We start from the raw sequence: 25562 nt of genomic DNA, 5'->3' as shown, positions 1-25562 counted from the left end.
TTACAACTAACAAATTGAGCTACAACTAACAAATTTGGAATTAAAAAAATTTAATTCCAAATCTTTTCTTTTGATTGAAAAGTTCAATTCAAAATATTATTAAAAATATCTTCTGATTTCTTCTTTGACACACATGTTATTTTGAAGTGTGTTGTTGTGGTCTCAATGTCTGTATCTCCCCAAGATACAGACATATGTGTTATACATTGACATTCTAAAGCCTACAATGATGGTATTAGGAGGTGAGGCCCTTGGGGCATGATGTGGTCATGAGGATGGTGATTCATGAATAGGGTTAATACTCTTATAAAATAGACTTGGAAGTTTCCTTGTCCCCTTCCACCATATGAGGACACAGGATACAGGTCCTCACCAGATACCAAATTTTCTGACATCTTACTTAATTTTGTGCTTTTCAGTCTGAGAGATAAATGTCCATTCTTTATAAGCTACCCAGTCTGATATTTTGCTCCAGCAGTTAGAAACGGATTAAGACCATTGTTAATATCTAATTTTTTAATGTCTTTTTAGATATTTTATTGTCATTAATTTCTAGCTTCAGTCTCTTATGGTCAGAGAATACATTTAAATACTTTAAAATTTATTAAGACTTGTTCTTTATTCTAGCACACAATCTAAGTGAATGTTCCATATTCAGTTGAAGAAAATGGTGTTCTGCTGTTCTGAGTTGGAGAGTTCTGTAAAGGTTAATTAAATCAAATTAGTTGATAGAGTGGTTTTTATGCATATTCATTTGTTGTTTATTTGTTCTATCAACTACTAAGAGATAAATATTTAAATCTCCACTGTAATTAATGGTATTTCTATTTAACCTTTCCAGTCTGAAATTAGTTATCTATTGTTTCATAACAAATTAGCCCCACATTTAGAAGCATAAAAAATAAACATTTATTATCTCAAAGTTTTTGTGGATCAGTAATTCAGAACCAATTATTTGGGTGCTTTCTTCACTTGGGTAGGTCTCTTATGGGACTGCAGTCAAGAGATTAGTCAGGGCTATAGGCTCAGTGGTAAAGAATCTTCCTGCCAATGCAGGAGACACAGAACGATCCCTGGGTTGGGAAGATCCCCTGGAGGAGGAAATGGCAACTTGCTCCGTATTCTTGTCGGGAAAATTCCATGGACAAAAGGAACCTGGAGGGCTACAGTCCAGGGAATTGCAACTGAGCAGCTGAGCATGCATGCACGCATAGTTACTAGCAGGCTATAATGGGACTGAAGGATCCACTTCTAAAGTGGTTTTTGGCAGGAAGCTTTAGCTCCTTGCCTCATGTGATGTAATCTACTTCCCCTCAAGCATGTGATCTGAGAGGGAGAAAGGAAGGAGGAATCTACAATACTATTTATTATCTAGTTCCAGAAGTTACATACCATCTCTTGTGTCGAATTTTAATCATTAGAAGTAGGATAAGTAAGCATAGATCACACTCAAGGAATTAATTAACCTCCACCTTTTGAAGGAAGAATATTAAAAATTTGTGGGTATGTTTTAAAATGACCACAATCCTATAAGATTCTGCTTGGTATATGAAGCACTATTATCAGTGTATACACATTAGTATTATTATGTCTTCTTCAAAATCTAATATTTTATTACTATGAAATGCATCTATCTCTATTGATATTTTTCATCTATAATCCATTTTCCTATTGTTCATATCAGTTCAGGTCAGTTCAGTTGCTCAGTCATGTCTTTGCAACCCCACGGACTGCAGCATGCCAGACCTCCCTGTCCATCGCCAATTCCCGAAGTTTACTCAAACTCATGTCCATTGAGTCAGTGATGCCATCCAACCATCTCACCTTCTGTCATCCCCTTCTCCTTCTGCCTTCAATCTTTCCCAGCATCAGGGTCTTTTCTAATGAGTCAGTTCTTTGCATCAGGTGGCCAAAGTATTGGAGTTTCAGCTTCAACATCGGTCCTTCCAAAGAATATTCAGGACTGATTTCCTTTAGGATGGACTGGCTGGATCTCCTTGCAGTCCAAGGGACTCTCAAGAGTCTTCAACACCACAGTTCAAAAGCATCAATTCTTTGGCACTCAGCCTTCTTTATGGTCCAACTCACATCCACACATGACTACTGGAAAAACCATAGCTTTGACTAGACAGACCTTTGTTGGCAAAGTAATGTCTCTGCTTTTTAATATGCTATCTAGGTTGGTCATAACTTTTCTTCCAAGAGCAAACATCTTTTAATTTCATGACTGCAGTCACCATCTGCAGTGATTTTGGAGCCCAGGAAAATAAAGTCTGTAACTGTTTCCACTGTTTCCCCATCTATTTGCCATGAAGTGATGGGACCAGATGCCATGATCTTAGTTTTCTGAATGTTGAACTTTAAACCAGCTTTTTCACTCTCTTCTTTCACTTTTATCAAAAGGATCTTTAGTTCTTCCCTTTCTGCCATATGGGTGGTGTCATCTGCATATCTGAGGTTATTGATATTTCTCCTGGCAATCTTGATTCAGGTCATCAGATTGTTCATATATCTACTCCATATTTCTGATAATTAATGTTTGCTTGACATATTTTTTCTATCCTATACTTTTCAATCTGAATGTTCATATATAGAGTATGTCTGTTACAGCCAATATTAAACTGAATCTTGCTTTTTCATCTAGACTGATAACTACTGCCTTCTTACTGGAGTGTTGAGATGTCCACTGTCTAATGCAGTGACAACTGACCACATAGAGCTGTTTAAACTAAAATAAATTACAATAAAAACATAAAAAATTGAGATCTTCAGTCAACCTAGCCATAGTTCAAATGTTCAAAAACCATGTGTGGACAGTATAGGTGACATGTGGACAAGGAACACTTATTTTATAACTGAAAATTCTATCACGCAGTTCTTTCTTAGACATTTTACACTTCATATAATTGGTATGATTGGGTTAAATAAACCAGCTTTTTGTGTTTTGTATTTTCTCCATATATTCTTTATTCTTTTTTTCTCTTTTTCTTTCTTTTGGAATTATTTATTTATTTTTTAGTATTCTATTTACATCTGCACTACTGTACATATATATTATACATCATATAAACATATATGTCTTGTACATATATACATTGATATAAATGTTATACATCATAACACATTATACATAATAGTCTACATATATGTACATACATTCTATTTATATATAAATGGCGTGCAATATGCAACTCTACAATTGCATATGTAGACGCTGATGACAAGTCTACAAAATTATTCTTTTCTTTGTTTTTCTATATTCTGGTTGATTTTAAGATTATTATGTAATCCCTGGTGTGGTAAATTTTATTATTGCAAGCATGCATGCTCAGTTGTGTCCAACTCTTTGCAACCCCGGGTAATGTAACCTGCCAGGCTCCTCTGTCCATGGAATTTTCTAGGCAAGAATACTGGGATGGATTGTTATTTCCTTCTCCAGGGGATCTTCCCAACCCAGGGGTCAAACCCATGTCTCTTACATCTCCTGCATTGGCAGGTGGATTCTCTGCCACTGTGCCAACTGGGAATATACCTTAATACGGATTTCTTTGATGTTTATATTGCTTAGGAATCATTAAGCTTCTTGAAACTGTGAGCTCAAAGTTTTCATAAAATTTTGGAAAATTTAAGCAATTTCTTCTATAATCTTTTATGTCCTTCCCCACATCACCCCCGCCTGCCTTTACTTCTGAGATCAATTCTCATTCCGTTCATTTTTAAAAAATTTTTTCTCTTTGTGCTTCAGTTTGGTTACTGTCTATTGTTGTATCTATGTGTCTTTGTTTGGGTTGCTATAACCAGTTATCATACATTTAGTGCCTTATAAACAACAGAAATTTATTTCTCGGAGTTCTAGAGGCTAGAAAGTCCAAGATCAAGAGGTTGTCAGACTCTGTGTAAGGTGAGAGTTGACTTCTTGGTTCATAGACCATATGACAGATGGGTAACTGAAATCTCAGGGGTCCCTCTTATAAAAGCACTAATGTCACCCATGAGGTCTCTATTCTCATGACTTAGTCACCTCCCAAAGGCACTACCTCCAAATTTCACTACACTAGAGATTAGGTTTCATCATATGATTTCTGGAAGGACATAAACATTCAGTCTATAGCATTATGCCTTATCTTTTCTTTGTAGCATCTGTTTTCAAGCCCTTTTACTGTACATTTTTTTATGTTTTATATTTCATTTGCATTTTTAGTTAGATTCTATAAGTTTTAATTTTATGATTTCCTTTTCTATTGTTCTTGTATTCTTATTTAACTTATAATGCTTTGAAAGTGTTTACAGTGGAAATTTTGAAGTTCTTGTCTGCTTATTCAAACATCACTGCTGTTTCTGGTTCTGTTTCTATTACTGTACTTTTTTTTTTTTTTACCATGGATCATATATTTACACTTCTTTGTCTATTAATTACTGACTGATTGCTAAAATGATGAAGTATTGTAAATTTTATGTTGTTGAGTGTCTGGACTTTGATTTCTTCATTTCAAATATTATGTTTTTTGTTTTGTATATTAATCACTTCTTGGCCTTTTGGCTAAAATTAAGTGTTTTGTGGATCACCATGATCCTTTCAGTGTTGGTTGTTAAGATTTTTTTTAAGGGTATAAATACAGTAGCCTTCACTGTAGGTCTAGTTTAGCTCTCCTATTAATGCGTGACTCCTCTAAGGTAGGTGTAGGATTATAGAACTGTAATACATCTCTACTGTAACTGGCTGGAAATGACAGTTACAGCCAGTAGATTGACAGTCTTCCAACCTTGTACGTTCAACTTCAAATTTACATACACGGTTCCTCCATATCTGGAATTGTTCCATGTAATTCTTCACGTGGTTGCATAGAATTTCAATTTTTCCTGGAGAAACTTGATATTCAGTCAAAAATACAAGTGGACCCACAAGTAGATTCCTAGAGGTTTATACCTCAAAATCATTCTTCGCCAGTACTCCGCTTTGCAAATTTAAGTTGCCTCCCCAAACTCTGGTATTTATCTTGCAATCCAGCGGGACCGCTGTGCTTCGCTTGGGTTTTCTCTGCCTGCCCTCCAATTCATCAGCTGTTTCCAGCAGAAAGCTGGTTCAATCACTGGCACCAACTAGTGTGTTTCTTCTTTCTCAAGACATTCTTTTTTCTCAAGGCACTATTGTCTAGTGTCTTAAAATAGCATGTTTACATTTCCCCAGTTGTTCATATTTTTCCCTAGTTGTTCATATATAGGAAATTCAGTACCTATTAGTCCCTCATGGCTAGGAGTAAATGCCTCAAAGTTACAGTTTTTAAATAATTTTTTAAAAAAGACTGTTCAATACAAATAATAATAATCCATCCTAATGACTTGAGAAATGCAATGAGCAGAACAATTTTGAGGATCACAGCCTCCGACTAGTCTATTACTTCGTCATATTTGATAATATGATCTTTGAAATGGCTTACAGGGTTTAAAATTTTTTTCAAACTATACTTAATAGCTTCTCACAAACTCTACTTTAAAAAAACAGGAGAAGATCAAGAAAATAATTGGGAAAATAATTTCAGCTAACAATGTTAACATTTCTTACCAATCCATAAAATTATGTCAGATTATTTATTGAATTTATCCATTTTATAAATAATGGGGAGGTCATAGCACTACTTATTAATATGCCAAGGACTTTCAAAATGTATTCTCTAAATTGTTAATCACTAAACATTTTATTGGCAATGAATGTGGGAACATTTTATCCTACAAAGTAGTATTAAAGATCAGAAAATTAAAGAGTTGATTTACAAGGTAGGAAATTTTTTTTTTTAAAGTGTGTTTTATCTATATACAGTTGATCCTTGAACAACACCAGTCTGACCCAGGTGTGGGTCCAATTGTGCATGGATTTTTAAAAATACTAAATATTCTGGTGCCGCATGACCCACGGCTGGTTGAATCTGAGAATGCAGACTGCTGATATTCAGGAACCATGTATGTAAAGAACATCAACATGCAGGGTCAGTTATAAGGTGTACACGGGTTTTTTTAACTGAATAGAGAGGGTTGAAACCCTCACTCCCACATTGTTCAAAGGTCAATGTAATTTAAAAGACTAACTTAAAAAAAAAAAAATGTATGTTAGAACAGCATAGATCTGAAAGGGACAAAGTACTAATTAATCAAATCACACCATTAAACTGTACGGAAATAGGGGCTTCCCTGCTGACTCAGTGGTACTGAGTCTACCTGCCAACACAGGAGACCCCGGGTTCGGTCCCTGATCCTGGAGATCGCACTCACCTTGGGGCATCTGGGCCCATGTGGCACAATTATTGACCCCACGCTCTAAAGCCTGGGAGCCACAACTGCTGAGACTGCATGCAGCAACTGCTGAAGCCCATGCGCCCTGGAGCCCACGCTCCGCAGTGAGAAGGCCCCTTAACGAGAGCCTGGGAGCCTGTGCATCACAACTACAGAGTGGCCACCACTCTCTGCAATTGGAGAAAAGCCCGTGCAGCAGCAGGGACCCCACACAGCCAGGAATAAATAAATAAAATTAATTCTCTAAACCTGCATGGAAATAACTGTAGTAAGAAAAAGGTTTCCAAACTATTATAGGACCAATACAGAAAACTATCAAAAGTCAGTTACGCGGCCAATACAAAAGCTTAATGTCAATTATGTATGCTTCTTAAATTATTTTTGAAGAAAAAGACATTAAAATGTAAATTTTTAGTAATTGCCACACCTAAACATCTAATCTGCAGAAGAATGGCATAAGAGAAATTAACCCCACAGACTAATCACAAAATACAATTATTTTTTGTGTAATTTCTATAGCTCTATCTAGAAAATGATACTGTTTAATTAAGATTCTAAAATATGAAAAAAATTGAAATTTAAAAATAGGAAATGAAAGAAACGCTAAAAATAAAAAAAAATTTTAATCTATGAAAAAATTGTCTATGGAGAAAGGATAAATATAATCTAGACAAATTCATGGGCTTTTTAAATTCCAAAACTATAGAGGATCAAGTTTTTTCAATGAGTAATTTGAGGCCAAATATGAATTATACTATTTTGACCTAGTACTGTACATTCAATTCTTCTTAAAACCTCATTTAAAGTAGATTGAAAGTAGTTCTAGGGCTTCCCTGGTGGTTCAGTGGTAAAGAATCTGCCTACTAATGCAGGAGACACAGGTTCGATCCTTGGTCCAGGAAGATCCCACAAGCTTTGGAGCAAAAGCCCAAGCACCACAACTACTGAGCCTGTGCCCGAGAGCCGAGGGGCTGCAGCTACTGAGCCCGCAGGACGTAGCTACTGAGCCTGTGCCCGAGAGCCAGGGGGCTGCAGCTACTGAGCCCGCAGGACGTAGCTACTGAGCCTGTGCCCGAGAGCCAGGGGGCTGCAGCTACTGAGCCCGCAGGACGTAGCTACTGAGCCTGTGCCCGAGAGCCGAGGGGCTGCAGCTACTGAGCCCGCAGGACGTAGCTACTGAGCCTGTGCCCGAGAGCCAGGGGCTGCAGCTACTGAGCCCGCAGGATGTAGCTACTGAGCCTGTGCCCGAGAGCCGAGGGGCTGCAGCTACTGAGCCCGCAGGATGTAGCTACTGAGCCTGTGCCCGAGAGCCGAGGGGCTGCAGCTACTGAGCCCGCAGGACGTAGCTACTGAGCCTGTGCCCGAGAGCCGAGGGGCTGCAGCTACTGAGCCCGCAGGATGTAGCTACTGAGCCTGTGCCCGAGAGCCGAGGGGCTGCAGCTACTGAGCCCGCAGGACGTAGCTACTGAGCCCGCAAGGGGCACCTCCTGGGCCCGCAGGACGCACCTACTGGGCCCGCCCTCCAGAACCTGCCCACCACGAGCGAAGCGCCACGGGAACCCACTCACCGCAGTGAAGAGCAGCGCCAGCTCGCTGCGACTAGAGAAAAGCCCGTGTTGCAGTGAAGACCGTGCCCAGCAAAAATAATTTTTTTAATGTAGTTTTAGTTTTTTGAGAAACCTCCATACTATTTTCCACAATAGCTGTACCAATTTACATTGCCTGCAACAGGGTACAAGGGTTCCCTTCTCTTCACATACTTACAAATATTTGTAATTTGTGGTCTTTTTGATGATAGCCATTCTTACAGGTGTGTGGTGATATCTCATTTTGGTTTTTATTTGCATCTCCCTGATGATTAGTGCTGTTGAGCATCTTTTTTCCCCATGCCTGTTGGTCACCTGCATTTCCTCTTTGGAAAAAATGTCAGTTCTTGTACTTTTCAATCAGTTTTTTTTTTTATATTGAGTTTTACAAGCTATTTATATATGTTAGATATTAATACCTGATTGGTCATGGCATTTGCAAATATTTTCTCCCATTCAGTATGTTGTCTTTTTGTATTGCTGATGGTTTCCTTTGCTGTACAAAAGCTTTTACATTTAATTAAATCCCATTTGCTTATTTTTGTTTTTATTTCCATTATTCTAGGAGAAGGATCCAAAAAAACTGCTATGATTAATGTCAAAGAGTATTCTGTGTATGTTTTCCTCTGTTTTAAAGTATCCAATCTTACATTTAGTTCTTTAATCCATTTTTGTTTCTTTTTATAGTCTGAAGAAATTGATGTCTATCTTGTACTTATGAAAATTAAGGTTTTTAAATTGGGAAGTAACATGATCAGATCTCTGTTTCTGATAAACAATTCTATCAGTGTGGAGGGTGGATTAGAATAGCTGAGTAAGGAAAGTGGAAGCAAAAGACCCCAATAAGAAAGTATGGTATTCTTCAGTCATCCATTCTTTACAGAGAGACTGCTACGACTAGAAATGAGACACTGTGGCTACCTCAGAAAACATAGCACTTACATTCCAATGAAGAAACAGCTGATAAATTAGTTAAAAAGGTTTAAATGAGTCATTGCGATTTGTTATAACAGTATGAAGGAAATAAACAGGGTACAACAACGATAAAGGGAAGGCTCTTTAAATAGGGTATCAGGAGAGCCACTCTGAGCGGGTGACACAAGCTGACATCTGACAGAGCACAGAGCTCGATGAATGCAAGGTCATCAGGGAGAAGAGAAAATATTTGAGGGATGTTTGAGCAAGTGTGTTAGAAAGACTTGTTAACCAACCGGATATGGGGATTTAAGGATTATTCTAGAGTTTCAGGGTGAAGCAACTGGCTATCTGGCAGTGTTAATACTGAGATAGGAAATACAGGAAGACTGTCAGATGTGAGTTAGAACTGTTGAGGTAACTGCTATTGGAGATGCTCAGTTGGTTATTTTTAGTTCTTTTATCATATTTCACAGTCCTCCCATGAACAGTTCACATATTCAAGGGAACAGATTTCTCTATGACGTTGAGGAATGGGTATGAAGGGAATAACTAGAAGACATAGCTAGCCTAGAAACAAATGTAAGCGTACAAAATAATTAAGAATAAATATTTGCACTGTGTTCCACTAGAAAACAGACTCTGAAGGAAACACATTTTTGTTAACATTTTATTGGGAAATACAATACCAGGGAAGCATGAACACTGGGAAAATGGAAGAGTAGAGATGTGTGTGTGAGTGTGTGAGTATGTGTGTGTGAGTGTGTGTGTGTGCGCACGTGTGTGTGTGTGCGTGCATGTGAGTGTGAGTGTTGTGTGAGTGTATGCATGTGTGTGTGAGTGTGTGTGTGTGTGTGTGAGTGTGTTAGTCACTCAGTTGTGTCTGAGTCTTTGCAATCCCACAGACTGTAACCCACCAGGCACCTCTGTCCATGGAGGTTATCTAGGCAAGAACACTGGAACAGGTCGCCCTTCTCCAGAAGATGTCCTTCTCCAGGGGATCTTCCTATGCCAGGGATCAAACCTGGGTCTCCCACACTGGAGGCAGATTCTTTACCATCTAAACCACCAGTGAAGCTCTAGTAGGGGATGAGATAGGACAAAATAAGGCAGAGTGTTATGGATTGGGACACCGCCTTATATAAACTGATGCCTGGGTTATGTAAGACATCTTAAGAAAGATCACATAAAGCTACTCTGCCTTTAAAAGGAGGGAGAAGAGAGAAGAATTTATCCACTCACTCCCATTCCCCTTCAGTCAAAGTTCCATCTTTTATGAATTAGCCCCTTACACTTCCAAGCTGCACATGTGTAGTGCTTAGTGAAATGGAGAGCTGCAACTGGTATCTTAAAAATCAGTGGCAACATGGAACATAGAAACAGGAAGTAAGAGGAAGTTGTATCTAGGTATTAAAGGGAGATCAGGAGCAGCAGGCACAGTAGGAATGTCAATCTAAAGCAGAAGCAGTTACTGCAGCCGCAGCCCGGCTCTAGGCCAGTGAGACACAGCAAGTCACTACTGTAAGTAGAAAGTCACTACTGTAAGCAGAAAGCAGGGCAGGTGAGCAGGCCTGGGCTGGTGTATAAACTGAAGCCAATGCACGGTGAAAGATGGTGAGGGGCAGAAGCAGGGGTAGACAAAGAGGTCTTTGACACATAGGAGGAGATAAGGCCAGATCATTTTAGCCTGAAGAACACTGGTTCCACTCTGAGTAAAAAGGGTAGCTATTGCTATACTGCTTTTTGAAAAGATGTCCCTGCTGGTTGTGTTGAAAATAGCCTCTCAGAAGCAAGTGTATACATAAGACAATCAGGGAAGCAGAAATCCAGAACCCGTGATGGTGTTTTGAACCAGAGGAGTAGCTTGGTGGAGAGCAATAACAGGTTTGGATATATTTTAAACATAGAGCCCACAGGATTTCTTTGCTTCACACTTCTCAAAAACTCAAATTTTTAGTGGGTTAAGAAGCTAGCTTTTAAAACTGTTAAAAATAAAATAGAAAAAGCATTAGAAGGAAATACAGTCAAAAATAGGGAAGACAACTTTTTAAAATTCAAAAATCATAAACAGATCAACATTAAAATAAATGAAATGAACAGACAAGCAATAGTCAAGTAGAAAATATGTGTAATATATAAGAGATTAGAGTTTAGTACTTAGAATATATTAAATAGCCTTGTAAATTCAACAGGAAAAAGTCAAACAATTCACCAGAAAAGTGGGCAAATATACATGAAGAATGTTCACAAAAAATGAAACAATAGCAATATGTATACAAAAAAGAACTCAACTTTGTTGGTTAGCAGGAAAAAAAAAACAAAACATGAAACGTCAGTTTTCATCCATCAGGTTGAGAAAAAAGAAACATTGAAACATTCACGGATTGGACAAACATGATAATGGGGTGTTCATATACTGTCCAGGGAAACATATAATTGGCCAATGCATTGAAAAGCACATACTTATAAAATACATGAAAATGTAATATACCTATCCTCAACCCAGCAAGTCTACTGAATAGCTATTCTAGAGAAATATTCTCATATCTCTAAAAAAGGGTATGCAAGATACTCATTATATTATTGAAAAATAAGAGGTTTCACAAATTTTCACCAACAGAAGACTAGATAAACCTATGAGGCATACATACAAGGTAAAAGAATAAAGTATATTCATAGGTCCTGACATGGAAAAATATCCAATATATAACTTACCCAAATAAGGAAATTTCCAAAAAACATATAACAGTTGCATGATAAAAGGATGTGGAGACTATCTGAATAGAAATTTTCTGAGTCCACACAGTTGTGAGGCTAGATAGGGAAAAATAAAGTAATTATTAATTATGGTATTAAAATAGCCTATTTGAATAGCTTAATTATTAGTTCCTAAACCTAAGTGAATTATATATTCCTACATGTCATACTGCATTATTTGTCCATCTCTTATTATCAGATGTTACTTCAAATAATACAATAAAAATACAGTGCAAGTCAATTATAATGTAAAAATGAAAAATTAGCAATTAAAGACAAGAAAATGAAACATGGGAACAAGAAAAATGCTTTAAACAACATTGTTTTAAAATTGAAATGTTTAGCAAACAGAGCTTGCATATTTTAGCAAAAATGGCCTGCTTTAGAACCCTGTTGCAAAAGTCAGACATGAGGCAAATTACTTCATATCGTGTTTTTATATAATTTTTTCAGAAAAAATTATGGCAAAACACTCTAGATTCATACCTTGGGAATGCGAAAAATCAAAGCAATTAAAATGATATCCCTGCCAATAGAGGAACTGTGGCTCCCGAGGCAAGCCTCAGGATGAAGATGTGGTCGACCAGATTTTGGAAATAACTACAACAGGAGGTCTGAAAAACAAAGAGGTCGTTTTCATCTCATCAGTCCTAGATGAAGAGACCAAGCCTTTGGAGTGGGAGCACTGACTCCAAGATGGTAGACTACCAGAGTCTACTGTAGGGAGTATCAAATAGTGAGAACTCATACAAAGGAAACCACTTGAATACAAAACCCGCATCACCCAACCACCAGTAGCACCCTGTGCAGGATGCCTCATCTAAACAACAAACAAAACAAAAATACAAACCCAATCATCAGCTGACAGGATCACCACCTCACTCAGCTTTGCCCACTGGAGGGGAAAAAACAACTCAGCTCAAATCTCACCTTATATGAAGCTTACATAAACCACTGGACCAACCTTAGGAGAGCAGAAACCAAAAGAAAGAGAGAATTCAACCCAGAAGCCTGGGAAAAGAAGACCTCAGACACAATAAGTTTTAAAAAAATGAAAAGGCAGAGAAATACTACACAAATGAAGGAACAAACTAGAAAAACAGAAGTTCAAATAAATGAAGAGGAAATAGGCAAACTACCTGAAAAAGAATTCAGAATAATGATAGCAAAGATGATTAAAAACCTTGAAAACAAAATGGAGAAAATGCAAGAATCAATTAACAAAGACCTAGAAGAATTAAAGAATAAACATCCGGAGACAAACAACAGAATTACTGAAATTAAAATATTCTAGAAGGAATCAATAGTAGGATATCTGAAACAGAAGGATGAATCAGTGAGCTGAAAGATAAAATGGTGGAAATAAATTCTAAAGAGCAGAATATAGTAAAAAGAATGAAAAGAACTTAGGGTGGTCTCAGAGACCTCTGGAACCATATCAAATGCACCAACATTCAAATTATAGGGGTCCCAGAAGAATAAGAGAAAAAGAAAGGGTATGAGATAATTTTTGAAGAGATTATAGTTGAAAATTTCCCCAACATGGAAAAGGAAATAGTCAATCAGGTCCAAGAGGCAGAAAGAGTCCCATATAGGATAAACCTAAGGAGAAACATGCCAAGACACATGCTAATCAAACTGACAAAGAGTAAACACAAAGAAAGAATATAAAAAGCAGCAAGGGAAAAGCAACAAGTAACATATAAGGGAAACCCCATTCATTTAACAGGTGACCTTTCAGCAGAAACTCTGCAGGTCAGAAGGGAAAGGCAAGATATATTTAAAGTACCGAAAGGGAAAAATCTACAACCAAGATTATTGTACTCAGAAAGGATCTCATTCAAAATTGATGGAGAAACAAAAAGCTTTTCAGACAAGCAAAAGTTAAGAGAATTCAGTACCAGCAAACCAGCTATACAACAAACGTTAAAGGGACTTATATAGTCAAAAAATACAATAGAAGAAAAAGGATCTAGAAAATCAACCCCAAACTATTAAGAAAATGGCAATAGGAACATATATATCAATAAATACTTTAACTGTAAATGGATTAAATGCTCCAACCAAAAGACAGACTGACTGAATGGATACAAAAACAAGACCCATGTATATGCTGTCTACAAGAAACCCACTTCAGACCTAAAGACACATATAGACTGAAAGTGAGAGGGTGGAAAAATATATTCCATGCAAATGGGAAGCAAAAGAAAGCTGGAGTCCCAATCCTCATATCAGACAAAATAGACCTTAAAGAATATTACAAGAGACAAGACTACATAATGATCAAGGTATCCATCCAAGAGGAAAACAGAACAATTGTAAATGTCTATGCACCCAACATAAAGGAGCACCTCAATACATAAGACAAACACTAACAGACATAAAAGGAGAAAATGACAGTAACACAGTAATAGTAGAAGACTTTAACACCCCACTCACACCAATGGACAGATCATCAAAATAGAAAATTAATAAGGAAACACAAGTCTTAAATGATACATTAGATGAGATGGATCTCATTGATGTCTTCAGGACATTCCATCCAAATGCAGGAGAACACATCTTCTTCTCAAGTGCACAAGGAACATTCTCCAGGATAGACCACATCTTGGGTCACAAATCAAACCTCAGTAAATTTAAGAAAATTGGAATCGTATCAAGCATCTTCTCCGACCACAACGCTATGAGACTAGATATCAATTACAAGAAAAAAACTGTAAAAAACACAAACACATGGAGATTAAACAATACATTTCTAAATAAACAACAGGTTACTGAAGAAATCAAAAGGGAAATAAAAAATTTCTAGAAACAAATGACAACAAAAACACAACTCAAAATCTATGGGATGCAGCAAAAGCAATTCTAAGAGGGAAGTTTATAGCAATAAAATCCTATGTCAAGAAACAATAAAAACATTGAATAGACAACCTAACTTTATACCTAAAACAACTGGAATAAGAAGAACAAAGACACCCGAAAATTAGTAGAAGGAAAGAAATCATAAAGATCAGAGCAGAAATAAATGAAAAAGAAATAAAATAAACAGTAGTAAAGATTAATAAAAGTAAAAGCTGGTTCTTTGAGAAGATAAACAAAATTGACAAACCTTTAGCCAGACTCACCAAGGAAAAAAGAAGAATCAAGTCAACAAAATTAGAAATGAAAAGGAGAGGTTACAACAGACAATGCAGCAATACAAAGGATTAAAGGAGTCTATTATGAACAACTATATGGCAATAACATGGATAACATGGAAGAAATGGACGGATTATTAGCAAAGTTCAATCTTCCAAGACTGAATCAGGAAGAAATAGAAATTATGAATAATTCAATTACAAGCACTCAAATTGAAGCTGTGATCAAAAATCTCTCAAAAAACAAAAGCCCAGGACCAGGTGGCTTCTCAGGAGAATTCTATCAAACATTTAGAGAAGAGCTAATGCCCATCCTTCTAAAACTTTTTCAAAAATTTTCAGAGGAAGGAACACTTCCAAACTCATTCTATGAGGCCACCATCACCCTGATACCCAAACCAGACAAAAACAACACAAAAAAAGAAAACTACAGGCCAATTATTACTGATGAACATAGATGCAAAAATCCTCAACAAAATTTTAGCAAACAGAATTCAGCAACTCAACAAAAAGCTCATACACCATGATCCAGCTGGGTTTATTCCAGGGATGCAAGGATTCTTTAATATATGCAGATCAATCAATGTGATACACCATATTAACAAGTTGAAAGATAAAAATCATATGATAATCTCAATAGATGCAGAAAAAGCCTTTGACAAAATTCAGCATCCATTTATGAATAAAACTCTTCAAAAAATGAGCATAGAAGGAACTTATTTCAACATAGTAAAGGCTGTTTGTGATAAGCCTACAGCAAACATTATTCTCAATGGTGAAAAACTGAAAGCATTCCCCCTAAGATCAGGAATAAGACAAGGGTGTCCACTTTCCCCACTATTATTCAACATAGTCCTGGAAGTCCTAGCTACAGCAGTCAGAGAAGAAAAAGAGATAAAAGGAATCCAGATTGGAAAAGAAGAAGTAAAACTCTCACTGTTGGCAGATGACATGATACTGCACATAGAAAACCCCAAAGATAGTATCAGAAAATTACTAGTCAGTTAATTTAGCAAAGTTGCAAGATACAATATCAATACACAGAAATCACTTGCATTTCTATATACTAACAATGAAAAATCAGAAAGAGAAATGAAGCAATCAATTCCATTCACCACTGCAACAAAAAGAATTAAATATCTTGGAGACAAAAGAACTTTACACAGAAAATTACAAGACACTGATGAAAAAAATAAAAAATTACATAAACAGATGGAGAGGTATTCCATGTTCCTGGGTAGGAAGAATCAATATTGTGAAAATGACTATACTAACAAAAGTAATCTACAGATTCAATGTGATCCCTATCAAATTATCAATGACCTTTTTCACAGAACTAGAGCAAATAGTTTCACAATTCATATGGAAACAAAAAAGATCCCAAATAGCCAAAGCAGTCTTGAGAAAGAAGAATGGAGCTGGAGGAATCAACCTTCCTGATTTCAGATTACACTACAAAGCTACAGTCATCAAGATGGTATGGCACTGGCACAAAAACAGAAATATAGACCAGTGGAACAAGATAGAAAGTCCAGAAATAAACCCATGCACCTATGGGTACCTTATTTTTAACAAAGGAGTCAAGAATGTACAATGGGGCAAAGATAGCCTCTTCAATAAATGGTGCTGGAAAAACTGGATAGCTACATGTAAAAGAATGAAATTAGAACACTTTATAACACCATACACAAAAATAAACTCAAAATAGATTAAAGACCTAAATTTGAGACCAGAAACTATAAAACTCTTAGTGGATAGTATAGGCAGAATACTCAATGACATAAATCAAAGCAAGATACTCTATGACCCACCCACCTCCTGGAGTAATGGAATAGAAACTCAAAATGGATGAAAGACCTAAACATAAGACCAGAGACTATAAAACTCTTAGAGGAAAACATAGGCAGAACCACTCGATGACATAAATCAAAGCAGGATCCTCTATGACCCACCTCCTAGAGTAATGGAAATAAAAACAAAAGTAAACAAGTGACGCCTGATTAAACTTAAAAGCTTTTGCACAGCACAGGAAACTATAAGCAAGGTGAAAAGACAACCCTCAGAATGGGAGAAAATAATAGCAAATGAAACAACTGACAAAGGATTCATTTCCAAATTATACAAGCAGCTCATACAACTCAATACCAGAAAAACAAACAACCCAATCAAAACGTGGGGAAAAGACCTAAACAGACATTTCTCCAAAGAAGACAGACAGATGGCTAACAAACACATGAAAAGATGCTCAACATCGCTCATTATTAGAAAAATGCAAATCAAAACCACAATGAGCTATCACCTCACACCGGTCAGAATGGCCATCATCACAAAGTCTACAAACAGTAAATGCTGGAGAGGATGTGGAGAAAAGGGAACACTCTTGCACCATTGGTGGGAACATAAATTTAATACAGCCACTATGGAAGATGGTATAGAGAGTCGTTAAAAAACTAGGAATAAAACCACCATATGACCCAGGAATCCCACTCCTAGGCATATACCCAGAGGAAACCAAAATTGAAACAGACACATGTATCCCATTGTTCACTGCAGCACTATTTACAATAGCTAGAACATGGAAGCAACCTAGATGTCCATCAACATATAAATGGATAAAGAAGTTGTGGTACATATACACAATGGAATATTACTCAGCCATAAAAAGGAACCATATTTGAGTCAGTTCTAATGAGGTGGATGAATCTAGAGCCTATTATAAAGAATGAAATAAGTCAGAAAAAGAAAGATAAATATTGTATTCTAACACATATATACAGAATCTAGAAAAATGGTACTGAAGAATTTATTTACAGGGCAGCAATGGAGAAACAGACCGAGAGAATGGACATATGGACATGGGGAGAGGGGAGGAGAGGGTGAGATGTATGGAAGAGTAACATGGAAACTTATATTACTATATGTAAAATAGATAGCCAATGGAAATTTGCTGTATGGCTTAAGAAACTCAAACAGGGGCTCTGTATCAATCTAAAGGGGTGGGGTGGGGAGGGAGTTGGGAGGGAGCTTCAGAAGGGAGGGGATATTTGTATACCTAAGATTTATTCATTTTGAGGTTTTACAGAAAACAACAAAATTCTGTAAAGTGATTATCCTTCAATTAAAAAATAAATTAATTTTAAAAACAAAATAAAATTAATGATCCAAAAAAATTATATCCCTTATTTTGATAAAATTAAGAAAAATATTTATTCTTTAATTTTTATCTTATTTTCAAGATAAAATACCAATAAAACTTTTCCCCTCCATTTACAATGAAATATCCTTTTTCTTCAAAGAATTTATATTGAGTGACATCTTGTACAAATTGTATTCAATCAATAGATAACGTGTCCCAAATGTCTTGGTGCTGCTTTAAACTTTGATAACTTCAGATGCATAAACTTTACAAATTCACCCCAAAAAAACTCATTTGAAAGTTTATTTACATTTCTTATATATGCATTTAATGTTGCAGAAGGCAAGTCAGAGTGATGAGATATGGAGGGTGGGGAGTGAAGGGGGATGAGAATTTTGATCATATATCATGGGTGATCAGATAGCAGGGGTAAGGGAAAAGTGTCTAAACTGATTCAGGAAGATTCTTGCTAAAACTCGACTACAAGGATGGTGACTAAAGCCCAAGGTTGAGGCACAGTCTAGAAAAGACCTCAGAAACACCTGACTACAGTTTGGTCAAGTTTGGAGAGTGTCTTTGTCACCCTGAAGTTCTTTTAGCGGAAAAAAGAAATGTTAACAATTAGTCAAAACAAAATTTTAATTTAAAGATAGTCTCCAGTTCCAGCTCTGGCACAGCAGAACAGGAGTCATCCACATCCCACTAGCTTCTTGGACCTCAGCTGACATCCAGAGCACCTTCATTGCCATCAGATGATGTGCATGGAAGCCTTATGGGCAAGATCATCAAGGTCTTTGAGCAAGAAGGATTCTATGTTGTGGCCGTGACGTTCCTTCAGGTCTCTGATGAACATTTTGAGCAGCAATATGTTGCCCTGCAAGACCGTTCATTCTTTCCAGGGCTGGAGAAGTGCATGGACTCAAGATCAGTTGTGGCCATGGTCTGGAAGGGCCTGGATATAGTTAGGTCAGGGAGGCTGATGCTTGGGGAGGCAACCCGGCAGACTCTAAGCTGGGCACCATTCTTGGGACCTCTGCACTCAAGTTGGGAGGAACGTCACTTGTGGTAGTAATTCAGTAAAAAGTCCTGAAAAAGAAACCAACCTATGGTTTCAGCTGGAAGAATTGGTTGATGACATGTCTTGTGCTTATGACTGGATCCATGAAAAAGAGGTGGACAAGGGAGCAGCCTCCTTGGGCGCCACTCGATGTGGCCCTGGATACAGCTCTTCTTGCTTAGATGCAGTAGGATTGGTCATTCTTCTCTAAAGCTAGTTTACCAATAAAACCTTTGGAAACTGAAGGAAAAAAAGAACCAGGGAACACTTTAGCAATAGGGAAACAGATCAATTTAAGTTTATTTTTAGATTTATAAATATACATGAGCTGATAACAAAAGGATAGCACCCAGAACTGTTATCAGTTGAGAAAAAAATTAAATTAGGTTACGACTGCATAGCTTACATAAAAATAAATACCATATGAATTCAAATTACAACAAAACAAAACAAAATCACTTAAAAAGTATAAACAAAAACGTCAGAGATTATGTAGATAATATGGGGCTTGAAAGTTCTTTCTAAACAAATCACAAAGCTCAGGACTACAAGAGAAAAATTACCTGAACTCAGAAAAATGTAAGAAACCACATGCAAAGTTAAATTATAGGTCAAAGACTGTGAGAAATTTTTTTCAAATCATTTATGGGTACATGGTTTATGTACATTTTTTTTAAGTTTCTATGAACCACTGACAAGAAAGTAAACAATCCAATATAAAATTAGGCAAAGAACATCAACAAATAACTCATAAGAAGATTCAGTTTTTTAAAGATGTAAAAATTGTTCCGCCAGTTATCTCAGAAATCTAAATGAAAATCTAAATGAAAACAGTAAAATATTTTTCCACTCTAAGTGAAATAAATTTATCACAAAATTTAAAGGTTAATTCAACTTAGTGCTGGTAAAAATGATAATAGCAAAACAGATTTTCTCATATTCTGTGTTCATGAATCTTATTATTCTTTTGAGAAACAGTTTGACAGAATTCACACATGTGAAACATACATTGCCTTTGGCCGAATTATTCCACTTGCAGAAATGTATGTTTCATAAACACAGTCTGTTTTACCTCAGCCCTTGTTTTTCTAATGTGAATTACTCATATTTGATTCCTAAGGAGGAAGATGCAAAACACCAAAGCTGTGTAGATTTATACATTATTTTTCCAGGCAAAGGAAGCAGAGAAAGCAAGAAATTACAACCTTAAGCAGAAAAGGGAAAAGACCTTAGCTGGACTGATGCAGTAGTATCAGGACTCCATTCAGCTTTATTTTAGAAAATAAAGTAAGTGCCTGAGCCCAGGCCTCCCCCATGATGGCTCACCCTCAGCCTCATGTCACTTTCATCTTTGGCAATTTGTATTGCTGCCTTCCTGGCATACACCCAGTTTCAGCTCCACTTAATCTGTATGCTTTCAGCACCACCAGCCCTACACTTATCGATGTTGTTATTTAGTGATTTTGCACATTTTTAATCTTCACTGTGTAGCCACCAGGCACAAAAAGCTCTCTTGCCCAGACCATCCCCATGATCTCCCGAAGTATCAATTTGGTTTGGTGCTCTAGTTTCAAATTTGCAGAAGTACTGAATAGTCTGCACAACTCTGTGTTATGTTCTGGTATTTTAATTGCACTATTTTGAATAACATGTGGTTTTTTTAGGTTCTCATACATAGCATTAAGAAGAAAGCCTATTCTTGCACAACTGAGCAGGAGGGATTGCAATGGTACATGACCAGAAACCTAGTCTATCCATTTGGGAATGGTTAGATAAATTATGATCTGTCTTTTCTATAGAATCCCATTGCATTATCAAAATGAGGCATGGAAATTTCACCAAGATATATCGTTTACAATGTCTCTAAGTAATATGCATTATTTACATTAAAATAAGGAATATAAAACCATATCTACAAGTACCAGATTATTCTCAACGGTTATATACAAGGAAGCAAATTTTATTAGAGGAGAATTTTCAAGTTTTAGTAAATATGTTTCTAAACGATTTAAAGCTTGTTAAAAATAATATGTATATATTCATGGATAATTTTGTAGTGATCTTAAATAAGTCAGTTCAGTTCAGTTCAGTCACTCAGTCGTGTCCGACTCTTTGTGACCCCACGAATTGCAGCACACCAGGCCTCCCTGTCCATCACCAACTCCCGGAGATTACTCAAACTCATGTCCATCGAGTCGGTGATGCCATCCAGCAATCTCATCCTCTGTCATCCCCTTCTCCTCCTGCCCCCAATCCCTCCTAGCATCAGGGTCTTTTTCAATGAGTCAACTCTTCACAAGAGGTGGCCAAAGTACTGGAGTTTCACTTCAGCATCAGTCCTTCCAATGAACACCCAGGACTGATATCCTTTAGGATGGACTGGTTGGATCTCCTTGCAGTCCAAGGGACTCTCGAGAGTCTTCTCCAGCACCACAGTTCAAAAGCATCATTTCTTCAGAGCTCAGCTTTCTTTATAGTCCAACTCTCACATCCATCCATGACCACTGGAAAAACCATAGCCTTGACTAGATGGATCTTTGTTGGCAAAGTAATGTCTCTACTTTTTAATATGCTATCTAGGTTGGTCATAACTTTCCTTCCAAGGTGTAAGCGTCTTTTAATTTCATGGCTGCTGTCACCATCTGCAGTGATTTTGGAGCCCAAAAAAATAAAGTCTGACACTGTTTCCACTGTCTGCCCATCTATCTCCCATGAAATGATGGGACCAGATGCCATGATCTTAGTTTTCTGAATGCTGAGCTTTAGGCCAACTTTGTCACTCTCCTCTTTCATTTTCATCAAGAGGCTCTTTAGTTCCTCTTCACTTTCTGCCATAAGGGTGGTGTCATCTGCATATCTGAGGTGATTGATATTTCTCCTGGCAATCTTGATCCCAGCTTGTGCTTCATCCAGCCCAGCGTTTCTCATGATGTACTCTGCATATAAGTTAAATAAGCAGGGTGACAATATACAGCCTTGATGTACTCCTTTTCCTATTTGGAACCAGTCTGTTGTTCCATGTCCAGTTCTAACTGTTGCTTCCTGACCTGCATATAGATTTCTCAAGAGGCAGGTCAGGTGGTCTGGTATGTCCATTTCTTTCAGAATTGTCCACAGTTTATTGTGATCCACATGGTTGAAGGCTTTGGCATAGTCAATAAAGCAGAAATAGACATTTTTCTGGAACACTCTTGCTTTTTCGATGATCCAGCAGATGTTGGCAATTTGATCTCTGGTTCCTCTGCCTTTTCTAAAACCAACTTGAACATCTGGAAGTTCACAGTTCACGTATTGCTGAAGCCTGGCTTGGAGAATTTTGAGCATTACTTTACTAGCGTGTGAGATGAGTGCAATTGTGCGGTAGTTTGAGCATTCTTTGGGATTGCCTTTCTCAGGGATTAGAATGAAAATTGACCTTTTCCAGTCCTGTGGCCACTGCTGAGTTTTCCAAATTTGCTGGCATATTGCATGCAGCACTTTCACAGTATCATCCTTTAGGATTTGAAATAGCTCAACTGGAATTCCATCACCTCCACTAGTTTTGTTCGTAGTGATGCTTCCTAAGGCCCACTTGACTTCACATTCCAGGATGTCTGGCTCTACGTGAGTGCTCACACCATAGTGATTATCTCAGTCATGAATATCTTTTTTGTACAGTTCTTCTGTGTATTCTTGCCACCTCTTCTTAATATCTTCTGCTTCTGTTAGATCCATACCATTTCTGTCCTCTATTGAGCCCATCTTTGCATGAAATGTTCCCTTGGTATCTCTAATTTTCTTGAAGAGATCTCTAGTCTTTCCCATTCTGTTGCTTTCCTCTATTTCTTTGCATTGATCTCTGAGGAAGGCTTTCTTATCTCTCCTGGCTATTCTTTGGAACTCTGTATTCAAATAGGTGTATCTTTTCTTTTCTCCTTTGCTTTTCACTTCTCTTCTTTTCACAGCTATTTGTAAGGCCTCCTCAGACAACCATTTTGCCTTTTTCATTTCTTTACCATAGGGATGGTCTTGATCCCTGTCTCCTGTATAATGTCACAAACCTCCATCCATAGTTCATCAGGCACTCTATCAGATCTAGTCCCTTAAATCTAATTCTCACTTCCACTGTATAGTCATAAGGGATTTGATTTACGTCATACCTGAATGGTCTAGTGGTTTTCCCTACTTTCTTCAATTTAAGTCTGAATTTGGCAATAAGGAATTCATGATCTGGGCCACATCAGCTCCTGGCCTTGTTTTTGCTGACTGTATAGAGCTTTTCCATCTTTGGCTGCAAAGAATATAATCAACCTGATTTTGGTGTTGACCATCTGGTGATGTCCATGTGTAGAGTCTTCTCTTGTGTTGTTGGAAGAGGGTGTTTGCTATGACCAGTGCATTCTCTTGGCAAAACTCTATTAGCCTTTGCCCTGCTTCATTCCATACTCCAAGGCCAAATTTGCCTGTTACTCCAGGTGTTTCTTGACTTCCTCCTTTTGCATTCCAGTCCCCTATAATGAAAAGGACATCTTTTTTTGGGTGTTAGTTCTAAAAGGTCTTGTAGGTCTTGATAGAACTGTTCAACTTCAGCCTCTTCAGTGTTACTGGTTGGGGCATAGGCTTGGATTACCGTGATATTGAATGGTTTGCCTTGGAAATGAACAGAGATCATTCTGTGGTTTTTGATATTGCACCCAAGTACTGCATTTCGGACTCTTTTGTTGACCATGATGGCTACTCCATTTCTTCTAAGGGATTCCTGTCCACAGTAGTAGATATAATGGTCATATGAGTTAAATTCACCCATTCCAGTCCATTTTAGTTCACTGTTTCCTATAATGTCGACATTCACTCTTGCCATCTCCTGTTTGACCACTTCCAATTTGCCTTGATTCATGGACCTAACATTCCAGGCTCCTATGCAATATTGCTCTTTGCAGCATCGGACCTTGCTCCTATCACCAGTCACATCCACAACTGGGTATTGTTTTTGCTTTTGGTATTGTTTTGCTAAGGTGATATTAAATAACCTACTTTAAATTCAAATACTAAAGATCTACAAGAAAATTTTTAGCTCTTAGGAGAGAAGAGGATAGAAATGAACAAAAGGTGAAAAAGGACAAATAATCTTTCTTAGTAAATTTCATACCTATCTCAAAAATCATAAATAAAATGAGACTACAAGCACAAACTTTAAAATATATACAACCGAAACAGCTGATATAAGTCAATAGCTCCTTAACTTCAGAGCACATCAAAAAAATATGTATTTTTCTGAAAATATAGATGCCAGCTCCATACTCAGATCTTCCAGTTCAATCTGGCCAAGAGGAAGAGAAAGGCTGGATAGAATAACATGGTATTGTAGAGCCATTAAACCACAGAAGTGAGCAAGGTGTGGGAGTGGTTAAAAGAGGCATAGATGGTTAGGGTTTAAAGAACAGCAAGCGTTTCCTTGCCTAAACTCAGAATCAATTCAAAGTTATACACGGAAGTCAGGCAGAGCAGTGGGAAATCAGTATAACACATAACATGATGGTACTTTTGGAGAATGTTGTTTAATTGTGTAGCCGCAAATTATCAAGCCCCAACTCAGAGGCAGTTACTTATGCACCTGCTGACAGTCAGCTCTGGGGAACTACAAGCAGCCCCTTGGAGCCCACCCAAATAAAGCTTTGTTACGGGGCTGGGATCCTGAGCAGGCAAACACCAAGAGCAGAAGGCCCAAGCGTCACACGCTTGACTCCCACTCACCACTTTATCAGCCAGATAGGTCACTCCACCCTCCCATGGAGAAGAGGGAATGAGGAGACAGAGAACGGGAATGTCGAACCACATCTCTCACCAGAGAAGAAGGCAAGTAAAAGGAAGGCCCACCCCCCTCTCACAGAGACTAGGAGAAAAAGCGGAGATTTAAACGTGTAATTACCACCTCTCTTCTTAAGAGAAGAGATGAAACATTTCAAAGAATAATTACCTCACAGTTATGAATATAAATTAAAAAGCGTACTATAAAACAGTTTCTACTATTTCAGAGGGAATTTGTTCCTTTCAGATTTTTTAATGTAACTTCTCTAGCAGATAAACTTGAAAATCTTAAATGAAATATAAAATGTATCATTAACCTTGACTTATTTAAGAATACAGAATGATCCTTGAATCAGCACTCCTCTGAGGAGAAAAAATAGGGTTTAAATTTATATGTTAATGTCTAATAATGTTCTTTAGGATCAATGTCTTACCAACCTATTTGCCTCACATTGTATCATAGTTTAACTGAGAACAAAATATTTCCATGATCTACATGAAGGCAAAAATTATAAAAAGGAACATATGAAGGATAACAAAGTACTCATAGGTTCATTATAACTAGTGTAGGACCACAGAAATTTTCCACTAAAAGAACACATCAAGAGAGGTATTCAGAAAGAAAATGATTTGACAGACTCTCTTAATTTTAAATCAGTGAGCAAAATGCCCTTACAAAATCCTAACACTCTGTTCTTGTCAGGACACATAGTCTTAATCAGAGTAATTTGGGAAAGGCTAGAAGAGATATTCGTCTATGGGGTCGCACAGAGTCGGACATGACTGAAGCGACTTAGCAGCAGCAGTAGCAGCAGAAGAGATATTCACAATAAAACATCCATTTTAACTTTCTCACTTCTCATTTGATCTTTCCTACCCCTTCCACTCTAGAGAGATGA

The 25562-nt window shown here is 37.3% G+C and overlaps 1 pseudogene; it reads left to right on the top strand.

Moving 5' to 3' along the window:
• Positions 1 to 5903: 5903 nt before the first annotated feature.
• Positions 5904 to 19113, top strand: LOC122684108 (annotated as a pseudogene).
• Positions 19114 to 25562: the final 6449 nt, after the last annotated feature.

Source organism: Cervus elaphus, chromosome 26, assembly GCF_910594005.1.
Source record: "Cervus elaphus chromosome 26, mCerEla1.1, whole genome shotgun sequence".
NCBI lineage: Eukaryota > Metazoa > Chordata > Mammalia > Artiodactyla > Cervidae > Cervus > Cervus elaphus.
The sequence above is the reverse complement of the archived record's forward strand: the minus strand, read 5'-3'. Positions and strand labels throughout refer to the sequence as shown.